A 15,099-nucleotide genomic window follows, 5' to 3' on the forward strand; every position below is an offset into this window, starting at 1 on the left:
GCATGGGGTTGCCGCAGCATTTGCCCCCGTTGGCTCCCTTATGGAGCTGTCTCCTGCAATGCTTACGGCAGCAAAATCTGCTGCAGGCGTGTGAGGGATTCTCCGTGCAAAACTGATAAGCTGAAGCCTCATTATTATCCCACACAGTGATTATCTCGACTTGATGAAGTCTCATATTTGCCCAATTTCAGATTGAAACCTTCCCCTTTTCAATTTGAGCCTAATTCATTTCTTGACTCCTGGTTACAGTGCAAGATATCACAAACGCTCCCGGCCTCTGCTGGCTCTGATTTATATTGTTAAGAATCATTTACTCGCAATTAAAATGAGCCTTCGGGGCTTTTGCAAACAAGCCGGATTACCTCACAGCAAAACATTTCCTTTTTGTAAACAGTGAGTGTGGGGCTGTGAAACGGACTGGGATGGGAGGAACAGGAGGGGACGTTTCAGCTTTCCCCATCCCTCGTGTCCTGAGCATGGGGACGTGTTGGGGACCTGGCTGGAGCATCCCTGGGCACCCCAGCTTCCTCCTCTTCCTCCTGCACGGGGAGGAAGGAGCCCAGGGATATGGGATGCTCCCTGCCCCACCACCCCCATCACCCCTGAGCCCCCTGAATGATCTGGATACATCCCCAGGTGCAGCTCCAGGGACGTGGGACCCAAGTGCCATGGAGATGTCACCAGCAGCATGTTCTTAATGAAGATAATTAACAGTAGGATCATGTAATTGGCAAAAGCTCCTATTCTTGGCTCCTCTGCTGCAGCTGCTGCAGACAAAACTACCCTGCAACCAGAGGATCGCGACAACCCTCTTAAAATATGAACTTGGCCAAATGCTGAGGATTTGGGATGTAAATGTCCCAAATCCCAGCATCAATTTACAGTAGGGCTTCTTCAAAGAATGCAGCCACCCAAAAAGAGGGTCTTCAACAGGCTCCTAGAACAGCTGAGTGTAAGTATATGTAAAAATTCTGTTAGGCTGTTTGCAAAAGGCTCTGTCCATGCTTAAAAGTAGAGAGAAACTGCATCAGGACATATTCGCGGAGGAAAATGGTTTTGCTTTGGCCTGTTCCAAGCTCTGTAGTTTCCCAGCACATCGCTTGCAGCAGCAGGAGGTCACCCCCGGGTGCTGCTCACCCACACCTGATGGGCACCAAATTCACGAGGCCAAAAGCTGCTGCCCCTTGCCGACCTGGATGGGGTGGCAGAGCTCATCACTGTCCCCAGCTGGTGGCCAGGCTGAGGAGCTGGTTGGCACCTTCTTGCCTACAAAAGGCCAGGAGAACCCAGCCCATGGTACAGAGCCAGGGGAGCTTTGTGCTGGGGGGGAAAGCAGCACTTTGCTTGCCTGGCTCTAGCTCCCTGCTTGCATCCAGCAAATCTGCATGCAGCTTTGGTTGGTACAGTAACCCAGGGAGATGGTTGGGTGGTATCCCACTGCCATGCTCCTACCTGCCCTCCCCGTGTGCTGTGAGGGCTCCCTGCCCTGCGAGGCTGAGCCTGCTGGATAGGATGGGATGGGATGGGATGGGATGGGATGGGATGGGATGGGATGGGATGGGATGGGATGGGATGGGATGGGATGGGGTGGGATGGGGTGGGATGGGATGGGATGGGATGGGATGGGATGGGGTGGGATGGGGTGGGATGGGGTGGGATGGGATGGGATGGGATGGGATGGGATGGGATGGGATGGGATGGGATGGGATGGGATGGGATGGGGTTGGGATGGGATGTGTTGCTGCAGCTCAGACCCAGCTCCGTGGCCAGGATGAGCAGAAAGAAGTGCTGAGTTTTCCCCATGCTGGGGCTGTGCTCGTAGGGTGGGTGCCGCAGCAAGCCCCAGCCCTGCTGGCTGTGGCTGGGCTCTGCTATGTCCTCCTGAAGCCTCCTGGGGACTTGGGTAGCAGGCCACAAACCTCAAACCCGTGCCACAGGCAGTTATGTCTCTTCTAATTAAGAAGCCCAAGGCTGCTGTGAAGCTGCTGTGAGCATGGCAGCGCTGTTCTCCCTCCTGGCTGCTGAGCTGGAGGGAAATCTGGTGGCAAAGGGCTGGCTGGGAGGGCACCCTGCTGCTCTGCACCACTGAGCTCGTGGCCACAGGGATGGCCCAGGCGAGGCTGCTGGGGGATGCGGGGTGGCAGGGGCAGAGATGCTCCATGCCGTGGGGCTCTCTTGCTCGGAGACCTGAGCCCCGTGGCTTCTTGCAGTGTTGATTTGTGGCTTATCATAGTGCTTGGGGCACTGCTGGTGTGGTTGAGCAGTGCCTTCCCAAAGGGCTTATGAGCCAGGCCACTGCGCTGTCTCGGGGAGCTGCGCTCACAGGGAGCTGCTGCTGCCTCCGCCAGAGCTCTGAGCAAGCACCCATCCCCTCCAGTTATCTGCTGTGGCTTCCTCCGCTGACATGCAGTATTTATTTGGTGACTGGATAATTTGAACCTATGGAGTTATTAATTATGACCTTAATCTGATCATTGCTTTGTTCCATTTTTAATTAGCTTAGTCAAACTGAAGTCATTTTGCTCGGTAATATACTTGCTTAAGTGCACGTCTGATTGCGTAGCCTTTTTATATCCATCAGAAGCACTCGGGGCTGGCTCGCTCCCTCAGACTGCAGCCTGGGGCATGAACTCTGAGCCAGCCTCGAGGAGCAGAAGAGGTTTGCAGGCAGCCTGCTCTGCTCCTGAGCAGCCAGCACCCCTTGGACCTGTCCTGTGGGTAACGGGGAAGAAAATGGGAACTTTGAACCCCTGTGCCACCAAGAATTGGCCTCTGTGTTCACCTTGTGCTGAATGCAGGTAAAGCACTGCTTGATCTGGACATGAGGTTTGGAGGAGCACCAACCCAGATGTTTTAGCAGGAGCTGTGCTCCTGCTGCTGGGCACAAGGAGCTCAGCTTGTGCGCCCTCTTGGCTCTCAGTGGAGCCTCACAAGCAGATGGAGGCTTTCAAGTTATCTGCTTTTAACCACTTTAGTGATGCTCACAGGTAGCTTTTATCCCAGTGTCTTGGAAAGAAAAGGAAGCAGCTAGCAGAGGGCATGGGCTGGGCAGCCTCGATGGCATCTCGGAGCTGCCAGCACCCAGACATCCCCAGCTGCATGGGACAGCTGGGCTCGGGGCTTGGGGCTTTGATGCTGAGAGCTGATGGCTTATTTATGGTCCTAGGGCTGAGATTTCCTTAATCTGGGATCTTGCTGCATTCCCAGCTCCCCTGGTCTGCACAACACAAATCTATGCCCCTGGTTCCCCTGGAAGAAGGGGATGATGGTGCTGGCTGATGGTCCCTTAGGCCTGTGGCTTAGAGGTGCTGGAGGGGGCTTGTTTTGCCCCATTTTCTCCTCCCATTCGCATTTGCGTGGTCATTTGTGCCTGGCCTTGGCAGCTGAGGATGGCAGCTCAAGACCAGAGCCTGCACAGGGTTGCCAAGATCACGCTGCCATTGCTCCTGCTGCCTTTCTGCCAGGCAGAGGTGCTGGGGCCGTTCAGCACAGGAGCGCTAATGAAACAGAACCAGTCCCTGCCATGTTCGCTGCTTTCCCCCGCTTTATTGCCTAATTCACAGCAGGGCAGTTCCACAGCCGTTCTCTTGGGACTGAATTTAAGCAGAGCTGTATTTAATCACCTGTCTCATTAATCCCTAATATTCTGTGTGCAGACCTAGCTAACAGAGCTGTGTGAGAAGGCAGAGCTGAGGTGGGAAGGAATTAAACAGCTGCACCCTGATGGCAGCCCAGCCACCAGCTCCTCAGCTGCTGGGGGCTGAAACCCAGGTTTCACTGGAGAACATGGCCCAAAATCTCCCCAGGGCCCAAGTGCCACACTGCAAGGCAAGGACAAACGTGGAGCTGGAGCCAGGAGATGCTCCCTGCGGGTGGAGCAGGACCAAGGAGGCTTCGTGCCAATGTTTGCACCAGGCAGGTCCCGTCCTGAAGATGGGTGTCACCAGGCGCTGGGGCTGGTGGTGCAGGTGACGGTGACCACCTCCAAGATGAGTGTCCCCTCTGTGCTGTACCTTTTCCCGGAGATGCAGGTGGCAGGGCCAGTTCCCACCTGCTGTAGGACACCTCCATCTCCCCCGTGTCCACCAGCCCTGGGGACGCAGCAGGGCAGGATGGGGCTGCAGAGGGAGCTGGGAGCATTGCCATGGTTACAGGCACTTTCCTCATTCTATTTGTGTCTTTTTTTTTTTTTTTTTTTTTTTTTTTTTTTTTTTTTAACCATTGCTCAGGTACTACAAAGCAGCTGATCAAAAGATGTCGGGATTTCAGATATCTCCAGCAACCTGTATACCCCAGGATGGGCAATGAGGAGAAAGGGACCCCAGGTGGTAGCTCCTTTCTTCTGTCCTAAATTAGACAAGTGGAGGTCCTTCATTTGGCTCCAAATCATCCCTCCAGGTTGTTCTCCCCACATGACTGCTTGTCTGTGAGCACCGGGCAGAAACAGTGGTGAACTTGGCAAGGGGAAGAAACCCTGTGCAGCTGTGATTACTGATTTGTGTTCAGAATTACCAAACATCAGAAGAAATGAGGACCCTCCAGCAGTCATGTAGACGTTGTCCTCTAGTCTCTCCTCTTCATCTCCTCTTATAGCTCCTCATGTCATGTGTCTCCTTGAGTTATGTTCTTCACTGGGCAGGGACCTGTGATGCCTGCTCCCTGCACTTCCCAGGGCCCTTGGCAAGCTGCAGCTCTTCCAAAACAATTATCGTGGTGTGGGGGGAAAAAAGACAACTTTGGGCAATTCCTTTCTCTGCAGGAATCCCCCCAGGCTCCCTCCTAAAGCTGTTCAATCTCCCTCTGATGCAACACCCGTAGGTCTACAAAACCTGTCCTTTCTCCCTGAGCTTGACTTAAGGAGCCACCCAGCTAATTGGTGATAATTAGCACCGATAACTAGCAGGCACACCTCAGGACGGTGATAATTTGGGCCTGACCCTGTGTGAACTGCCTCTGCTCTGGGTGCTCACGCCCCATGTTGGGCACTGCTCCCCCTGGGGTCTCGCTGTTCCCGGGCACCGTGCGAGTGCTGCGTGGTGGGGACGGCCGTGCTCGGCTCCAGCAGGACAAACAAGGTTGTCTGGGTTTTTCCCCAGCATTTCAGCTATATTTGAGCACTTTCTGCCATGAGGCTCTGGAAGGGGTTTGGATCTGAGGCGCTGATGTCTTTTTGAACAGCGAGAGGTGGACTTGTGCTGCTCCAACCTGCTCCTGCAGAGGGGAAATGTCCCCGTGCTTGGGGACATGGCAGCGTCCCCAAGCCTGGAGGTGCCTCCTGGGGGTTTGATGCTCTGGACAGGACATGGCTGGGGACAGGGACAGCGCCCAGGGGTGAGCCTGGGCAGAGCTCTCCCATAGCCAGGGTGTTTGTTCCTTTTTTGTGGCTGGTTTCCAGACAGAAATAACAGCTCTGAGCCTCAAGGCCTTTCAACCGGCTCTTCCCGTCGCTGCTCTCTGAAAATAACAATAGTGGGAGGTTTATGTTCCTTCCTTTTTTCCCTAATTCAGTCTTTCCGGTGATGTTACAATTGCTTAAGTGAAGCTTTCCCTGATGCGATGTCAGGGCTGGCCGTGTGGCAGAATTACAGCTGGCTGAATTAGTGCTGCATTTTCTTGCTGCGCTCGAGCCTTTGCAGCAACCGCTGGCTTTGTGTCTTCCACCTGCTCCCAGCCCTCCTGTTTCCCCCATGTGTGGGAAAGATCCGCCCAGAGCTTTCGGGTCAAGCACCTGATGTGCCCTGCCCATGACGATGCCACCTATGGGTGCTGCCACCGAGCTGCTGAGCTGAAATGTGCTGAAATTGCCAATGTTCTCCTGGAAAGACACAAAAGTAAGCAAGTGCCAGGGATATACGCTGTATTCTGCTCTGCCTGTGCTGTAAAGCCATGCAGGTCTCTGGAGAGCTGGGGATGGTTGTTCAGAGGCATGGGGAAACCCCAGACGTGCTCCAACATCAGTGAATCCAGCAGGATGCTTCCGAAGTCGGTGTTACTTTTTCTTCCTTTGCATGAGAGGAAAGCAGATCAGCATAAAATCAGCAAATACATTTGCTGGGCATGATGCTCTTGCTGCAATACCCCAGGGGGTGGGAAACCCCACTAATCCTTCCCCTGGTTAAAAAGTATCCCGCTGAAAGTATTTATTCCAGCCTTCTTGGGAAAACAGGAGGAAATAGCAGGGAAATACTGCCCCATCCTTTCCGTGCCCCAGGATACGGCCGCAGAGCATGGCCAGCTGCCCATGCAGACAAGCTGAAGGATGGGGAGGAAATGTGATTATTTTTTTTTCCCCTGATGACTTTCTTCCCAGTGATCCTAGCTGCTATTTGTAACGGCAGCAGATCCGTGTCCTCAGACAAAATCTGCTTTTCAAGTGATGATGTCCCTTTTTATAATAAATGCTGCCAACTCTCAGAAGTGATAGCTCACAAACAATTGGCGAGAGGACACGAGGACTGCTCTCCAAGATGCCATGCAGAATAGATCTTCCACTGTACAGCAACAAATCAAATTTAGGGAGAAAGGATTTGAAAACAAATTACCAGTGAGATATTTCAAGCTGACAGCAATTTGGAGCAACTTAGGTCTGTCTGGTAAGAACTGTATTCCTTTTATTTCCCTGTCAATAGCAGCTACCTTATAAGATTGGTTTCTCGATGATAACTCTCTTGTCTGAAACAGAAACTCCTGAGTACACTTAAGTTGATAACTCCCTCTTTGATCACATTTCAGCAGCAATACTTTTCACCTTGACGACAGCATGTCTCCCTTTGGAGGGAGTTTCAATGCCCAGAGAGCCATGTGTCAGAGGATTGCCAGCCGCAGGGAGGAGAGGGGCAAGACCTGAGCTTGGACACAGGGGTTGGGGATGGTGGGGACATGAGTTTGGGTTTTTTCCACTGCTTATATCTGAGAGTGCCACCAACCTGCCGTGCCTCAGTTTCCCTGCTGGCACAAAAGAATAAAAAGTGTACACATTTGTCTTCACGAGAAAGAGGTGATTGTCTGCCAGTAATCCCTGCTCCTTGGGAATGCCGAGGCACTCGGCCCACCCGGGGGGTGTTTCTGCAGCTACCCACTGAGAGCTCACCCTGTGGTGAGCGTGCCGGGTGTTTTAAGCACGGAGGCACACCAGCAGTGTCCGTCAGGGGGGACGCAGTGGTGAGGAATGTGTCAGGGCAGGAAGGAATGCAGCAGCACTGACATGCCCCGAGCAGCACAGACATAAAAGGAGTGCGCCAGCCTGTAATTTGCCTGCAATTTCTCCTCAGGAAGCAATGAAAGTTTACGACTCGCCCTGGCCATGCCCGTGTATCTCTTCCAGAAAGAGGCAGATAAAAATAGGCTGGAATTGCATGGAGAAAAAGAGAATGCTGACATCCCTTTGAAATCTCCTTGCAGCCAACTGTTCCCAGCCTATTTTGGCCAAGGGTTTAGCAAGGGGGGTGTCAGCTGCAGCTGACCAGTGCTTCTGTCCCCTCGGTGTAGCACTGCACCGGGCCCAGCTCATGGGCACGAACATCTCTGCTGGGGAGGTCAGCTGGGCAGAAAGCTTCCTCTAATTAGCTCAACCTTTTGGGGGTGGAAGGAAGGGACCGGTGCTGCTGCAGAGCAGCACCAGCTCCCCTCCAGGTCACCTTGGCCATGGGACAGCAGGAGGGTTTCCACGGTGCTTCCTCCATTGTCCCACTTGGTGTTTGGGGCCAGATTTTGTCTTGCTGAAGCCTCTGGATGCTCCAGTGCAGGGCCAGCTGCTGCCAGCACGGGATTTGTTTCCTCCACTGGCTTCTGCCTTTGTCTAGCATTGGGAAATAACATATTCGTCAGGAAGGAGGAAAGCCTTGATCCAATGATGCCTTAAATTTGTGGGTTATCTCAGGGTCCTCTAGCACCCTAAATTAAAATCACCCAGCACTTGTTTTGCACTGCGTCCCCCCCAGGATAAGCACTGTAGATTGCTTTCTTTATTTATTCAAGTGGTGCCTTAGAAACTAAAATCTTCTATTCTCCGTGGATATGAAATGCTCAGTGATATAACGGAGGCTCTATTTAAAATTAAGAATGTTCTCCCAGTGCCCTTGGCTAAGCTTTCCTTCCCTGCACAGTCCCACCTCTCTGGGAACCACATTTCAGTGGTTCTGTATGCCCTTAGTCTTCACAGCATTTTAGTATCTTCCCAGATGGAAAGTGCCAAAGAAATGTAAAACCTTATTAATTAAAGGCTAAAATAGATGCAGCGTGTGGAGGTCAGTGACTCATACAGTAGGATTCTCAGGCTTCTGCTATGCATTGCCTCGGGGCACTTTTTTGAATGTTCCCTTCTCTGGGGCTACGGCAGTTTATTACACAAAGGCTGTGCGAACGGGAGGTGAATGCAAACTGCTCTGGCTGCACTGCTGGCAAAGCAGCAACCAGTGAACCCAGTTCATGCTGACTCTTTTGGGACAGCATAATTTCTCCTCGTTAGGGTTTCCGCCTGTTTTTTCAGGATGCCCATGCCATGGAAGGGGGGAGGATGCTGACCTGTGCTGCCAGCCCCTGGGTTTGGGGTCATGCTGGTTTTACGGATCGCTTTCTCTTTCTGCAGGCCCAAGGAACATTTAGCAGCAGAGGAAGAGACGTGTTTCAGTTAGAATCCAGTAGCTTTCTAAGAATGAAGCACAGCATGTTTCTAGTAGAACATTTTTCTTTGAGAAGGTGGGCAGTGGTGGTGAATGAAGTAGTTGTAAGCCCTGGAGTCACTGGGCAGGACAAGCACCGTGGCTGTAGCCCTGGCTGGAACAGACTGTGCCGAGCTTGGAGGCAGCAAGTCCCATCCCCACGTAGCCCACAATGCCAGCACGAGCCCCTGGTGTAGGTGCAGATGAACCGGTAAAGCTGTTCTCCTGACTCAGGTTTCTTTAATTGAGGTGGGTGCTTTAGCTCTGAAATGCACGGCTCAGGTGGTGCGGCTGCAGTCCCACCAAAAGCAGCACCTACCAGTGTTTCCACTCTGCTAGCACAATCCTGAGGCATCCATCGCCCCAGGACATTGAGATTTATTTCCTGGCTGTGCAGATTCCTAACTGGATCCTGGGAGAGTTTCTTATTCCTTAGTGTGAGGAGCCATGCAGAGGAATGGTGATGTTTCCCAGCTGCATGGGGACACTGAGATTGACACTGGGGAGCCCCTGGGACTCAGTGCCACACCATGCGTGAGATGGTGTTTGTGCCAGACCCTCCACTTTGTCTCACTGTGCTACATCGCTGGCTTCACCAGAGCCACCCGAGGGGATGCTGCTTTTTGGGGTAAGCACCAGACTGAAGCCCATCCAGCTGCAAGGTCCCCACCCTGCCCCTGCCCCCCATGCTGGCAGACCAAGAGATGGGCAGCGAGGCAGGGATGGGCAGAGGTGACAAGTCTCTGCACCCTGTCACTCCTCTGTGGCTGTTCTTCCTGCACGGCATGGCATCGGCTTGCAGAAAGCCTCTACCCCCTGCTATTTGGACCCTCAGATTCTTTTAACTTATTTTTACTCTTCCCACAGACCATTCAGCCTCTTCTGCAGCAACTTCTACCAGCATTGCTCTGCATCCTTCCCACTTCTCTCCCTCATTCCTTTCATTTCCTGCCCTCTCCCATTTTCTCTTGATTCCCCCATTACCACTCCTTGACCCAGCAGTCCTGTCTTTACACTTCTCACTTTGCTTCAATGATGAGTTCTCGGAAATAATAAAACTGAAATGCTTGTATTAAAAACAAACAAACAAAACAAAACAAAAAAAAACACACAACAAAAGCACATATACACAAAGATCAAGCGTACGCTTTGAAACAGGCATGAATGTATGCATAGAGCAACTATTTTACTTTCAGTAATGTTGTCACAGAAACAGAAAATCCAATTCTAGCTAAAGCACATCATTTAGACCCCGTGTATGCGGTGACTAGTAGACAGCACAGGTACACCAGGTGCTATATAAACAAGACCCTTGCTTGGCACACAAACCTACCCTGGGTTATAATGGTGAAAGGGCAGCTTTGCTGCTGTGACTACACCCACACGGGTATCCTTCGGCAGCGCTAGGCAGGGATTGCCCTTGTGCACACCTCTGACTAATGCAGTTATGTTGCCAGCAGTGCGCAATCGCCAGCCGTGGCCTGCTGTGACGTGCTACACCTCGTTTTGCCCTAATAGAGACAGGACTGAAAGCGTTTGTTTGTTTTGTGCTTAACAACCTACTTGCGGTATCACTGCAGCAGCCTCTCCTTGCCTGTTCTCTCCCTGGGTTTATATTTGCTTTTTACCTAGTGAAAAGGGGTGAGAAAAACGCGGAGGAAAAAAAAAAAACAAAAACAAAAACAAAAACCTACAAGAAAATGGAATTACAAAACCACAAACATTGTTAAAAGGGAGATTCAGGGTCAAGCAGAAAACTTCTGACTCATTTCAGAAAATGGATTGGATTTCAGCTGCTGGCACAGCCTGATGCTGTCTTAATGACATTTGCTGGATGGGAAGTGCTAGCTATTGTTCCTGGGTGCCTGTCTAAACAACACCCTGCATTTCAGTCTCGTTGACAGAGCCTGCCACCATGTTCCAGAGCGAGCTGTTAATTAAGAGACAAAGTCCAATCCCAACCTAGCTGGCTCTATTTTTACATGATTTTGTTTTTTGTTTGCTGAGTCTTTTAACTTGATCCACGAACCAACAGAGCTGCCAGCTGATTGCCTACTTTTTGCTTTGCTTTTCAGCAGCACAGTACAGAACGTGTGATTCTCCACCACTCCAGGCCTTCTACCTTTGAGTTTGTAGTTTTAAAAGGGACTTTTTTTTTAATCTGACATTTTGTCCTGAAAGGATGTGAGACGTGCAAAACCGACGAATGTGGAAGCCACCACAGGAGGCCAAGACATGATATTAAAAGGAGTAATGAAAGAAAGCAAGCTATTGAAGTGTAAACTCAATTTTACTGAGAGTATGCTACAGATCAGAAATGAGTACTTTGAATCCCTGGTGCAACTGACACCAAAATATTAATGATTTGGTATAAGCAGGAAGTACAAAGAGCTTAAAAATCTGTTTTCTCTATGTTTCTGAAGGGGAGTCTGTTTGTTAAGACACTGAGCACCCTATATTATTTTAATAACTAACGTTTCAGTATCACGATTATAGATCTCGCTTTCTGTCGATTAACTTTGCTCACAAGGTCGGACTCTTGATCCCTATTTTCTTTCTGGATTGTAAAACAGGGGCATTGCATTTATTTCCCTGTCTTGGATCCCTTTCTTGGATTAAACCTGCAGGAAGGAAAAATGCAATCTAAATCGCTGCAGGACACCGTCTGTCTTCCTGCAGGAACGGCTTGCAGAAGTATGGCAAAAATAGGAAACGGGGTCCTGTTAATGTCATTGAACCCAGACCCGGAGGAAAATCGCAGTCATAAACTGCTGCGTGCCTCTGCGGTGCCTCTGGCTGGGGGCTGGCCACTGGGGAACCTACACAAGCTCTTTGCTCCCTCGGCTAAATTAGAAAGCTCGGACGTACACTCCCCGATGGTTGCCCAGTCTCTGTGTATTTTGATTAATATCAAAGGATGGAGCAAATAGATTCAGGTATCTCAGAAATATCAGTAAATGAGTCATGAAATGTATTAAATTTATTCATTTGTTTTCACAATCCAGTGCAAGCATAAGTTCTGTAGAGATATTTGAATTAAAAGTCATGTCAAAACATACTGTGAAAAATCCCAGTCATTTGGTACAGGATAAAAATGGTCACTGACATTTTTCAAAGCATTTGAAATAAATTACTCCTTAAAGGCAGCTCTTCCTATCCACAAATCTACCTCCATTGACTAATGTTCAGCTCCTAAAAACTCACTCTCTTCTGGCAGGGGCTCTGGTGCTGATTACGCCAGACACTAGAAATAGCAAACCCCAGCTCAGGAAATCCCCCACATCTGCCTTGTCACTGCTTGGCGGTGCTTTTATGTCACGGATTTCCTCCTGTATCCCTTCTTGTCTGCATTTTCATCATTAGAGACATTTGCATGAAAACAAGACTTTTCCTGAAAGCAACGGCTCTCAAGAATGTGAAAATAATATACATTATTTTTCCAAAAGAAAACACCATTTTACATAACCCCAGAGGAACTGAGCTCCATTTTTTTCTCCATTTTTTTCTCCATTTTCTTGTAAGGCCCCTACCAGTTTCCCAGTCGGTTTGCTATCCTTGCACCCTGCAGCAGCCCAGGAAGGTGCCTCAAACTTTTTTTTATGAACTCTCACAACCAAGGGTACAATGGATGTTTTCTCTTGCTGAAATGAGATATCAGAAGATTAATTACGACAACGCCCCAGTCAGCAACCACGGCTTGGACTTTGGATGTCGCCATCCTCGGGCAGCCTACAAACCTCTTCAGCGGAAACAAGACATATGAGGAGTGGCCGAAGGAACTGGGGCTGCTTATTCTGTATAAAAGGAGGCTGAGAGAAGGCCTCACAGCTCTCCAAGACGACCCGATGGGAGGTTGCAGTTGGGAGGTGTTAGTTTCACTCAAGTGAAAGGACCTGGGGCAGTGGCCTCGGGTTGTGCCAGGGGAGGTTTGGCTTGGACATCGGGAAGAATTTCCTCATGGAAAGGGTGGTGGGGCACTGGGACAGGCTGCCAGGGGGTGACGGAGTGTGTTTAACAGACATGGTGCTGAGGGATGTGATTTAGCAGCGGACTTGTGTTAGCTGGCGGTTCTCCTTGGTGGTGTTTCCCAGCACAGTGCCTGATCACCACCACGGCCATTTTCCATCCCCACGAGGAGTTCCCACTGCAAACTTCGATCCCACCTCGGGACCCAGCCCAGCCAGCCTGAAGCAGGCCCTGCTGCGGGCCCGGACCCCCGGGGAAGGGCCGAGGGGAGCCGCGGGGTGCACTGCGACCACCATGGGCCCGGCGGCCCGGCCGCCCCCAGCCCTCACCTGGCCGCGGGCGCTGCGGGGGCGGCGCCGCGGGGAGCGGCCGGGCCGGGCCGGGCGGCGCGGGGCGGGGAGCGGCGGCGGGAGGCGCCGGAAGAGCCCAGAGCCTCCGCGGGACGGCAGCGGGCGGCGGCCGGGACAAAGCGGCCGGGGGCCGGGCAGCAGCGAGTAGAGAGCGGCCGGGGCCCTCCGCCAGCTCCCCGGTAACTCTCGGGGCCGCCCCTCGCCGCCTTGGGGCCGCTTGGAAACTTTTGGCCGGGCCGGAGGGGGGGGAGTCGGGTACGGGGGGGGCGTTTTGGGATCGCTCCGTGCCCGCGGGTCCCTTCGCGGGGGGCTCCTCGGGTGCCCCCTCGGGGTCCGGACCCTGGGGGTGGGCTCCGGGAGCGGGCTGGGGCCTGGGGCGCCGCCCGGGCCTGGCTCTGGGGCCGCGCTTTGGGGCGTGTGGGCTCGGCAGGGGCTGGGGTTTCGGCCAACTCTGGGCGAGTTTCGGTGGCTGGGGGGGGGTGGGGAAAAGGTTTCGGCCCTGGGGAGGGTGGGGGGCGCCGTGGGGTGGGCTCGGGTGGGGGGTGGGGGCGATGCCTCTGTGGGCAGCCCTCCTGAGGCCATAATGTGCCCGTGCCCCCGTGCTCCGAGCACAGCCCGTGCCGGCAGCTCCCCTCAGCACAACTTTGTTTGCCCAGCTCCGACCCGGCAGTGTGTGGTAGAAGTGCAGAGCTCCTCTGCAGGCCACAAGTTTTGTCCTGCTGCTCGTGCCCCAAAAGGCTCCCGGCCCCATTTACCCCGGCCCATTGGGATGGACCGGCCTGCTCCTACCCCTGCCCGCCCCACGGTGCCTCGGGCTGGAAGCCCCCAGGAGCTGTGTGGCTTTGGGGTTTAGCAGGGAGCTGGGGGGCTCCTTGGGCCTCCCCCCTGGGCTGTGTCCCCTGCCGGAGCTGTGTTGTCCCATGCGTGCTGCGAGCGCCCAAATCCTGCTTGCAGCACCCAGACCCACCAGGGGCGGCTGGGTTGGGCTAAGCCAGGGTCTGTGCTGCTTCCCCTCACCTCCCCCCCTTTATTTTCCCTTTTCCCTTTGTGTTTTTGTGAAAGGTGTTCCCGGGGCTCACTCCGGTTCCTTGTTGTTTCCTGCGTTTTTCCTGCGGGGAAGCGGGGGCGGTGGGAGAGGCCCTGCTGGCAGCGCCTTGCTCCCAGCACACAGCCTCCACGGCCAGCCCAGGAAAGGCTGGGGCTCCTCAGCTCCGGCCTGCTCTGAAATGGACCGAAAGCCCAGTTTATGGCCCAAAACGCCGGGTCTTTGGGTGCTAGGGCCGCCTTAAGTGTTTGGTGAGAGTTGTTTCTGCTTGTCGAATTGAAACTTCTTGTTTAAAGAGGGCATTGTTTGATGTTGAGTCATTAACAGTTTGCTATTCACAGAGAAGCCGTTTTGGAAGGAAATGCCTTTGACTTTTCTCAGGAGAAACAGACAATGACTTAGTTTTTGTTTTTAAAATGCTTTGCCCCAACCTTGTCCGTAACAAACAACGTGCCTTCAGTCGTTCATGCTTTTTCAGCCAGCTCTAATAATAGGCCTCCGCATCCGAGATTAAAAGTTTACCCAAGGTGGCAGGGGGGAGCGCAGCGGGCAGAGATTAGAAATCCTGCCCTGACTTTAAAATACTGAAGCATATATTTAGGTCTCGGTACATCCTCCAGCTTTGTGAAACATCAGCGTTTCCAGGGTCTGACGTGTAATGGCAAACGTTAATGTACAGCTTCTTCACAGGGCTTCAGTGGGTCTGATAAAGTGAATTGAAAGATGTAATAGCAAATTAATTTGTGTGTTTTCAGCGGCATGAATATCTTCCTTCTGCAGCTGTGAGATGGAGAAACTGATCTTGCAAAAGAATCCACATAAGTAGAAATGTTTATGGGCTGGAAATAGGCTTCAGTGGAAAGTCAGACCCGCACTGAACTTGTGTCTAATGTTACGATTTGATTTCTAAACTTCTTTTCTTACGGAGAGAATTAGTTAAGCTCACAAGCATTTAACGGCCAAAGCAATCTACTCGTCATAGATGGATAGCGAGGTCAGCCTGGGGTGAGGACATAGGAGGCCGTGCCATCCTGTCAGGGCACTTGCTGTGTTGTGTCAGCTTCAGTCCTGCTGGCAT

General features: G+C 52.3%; 1 protein-coding gene across 1 annotated transcript in view; it reads left to right on the plus strand.

Moving 5' to 3' along the window:
• Positions 1–13,020: 13,020 nt before the first annotated feature.
• The window catches only part of CTNNA1 (catenin alpha 1), a 112,439-nt gene continuing 110,360 nt past the window's right edge, over positions 13,021–15,099 (plus strand). Inside the window, exon 1 of the mRNA XM_082771825.1 lies at positions 13,021–13,155. The gene's annotated coding sequence lies outside the window, so the exon portion shown is untranslated. The remainder of the gene's footprint in view (positions 13,156–15,099) is intronic.

This window comes from Aythya marila (genome assembly GCF_965140915.1).
Source record: "Aythya marila genome assembly, chromosome: 14".
Classification (NCBI taxonomy): domain Eukaryota; kingdom Metazoa; phylum Chordata; class Aves; order Anseriformes; family Anatidae; genus Aythya; species Aythya marila.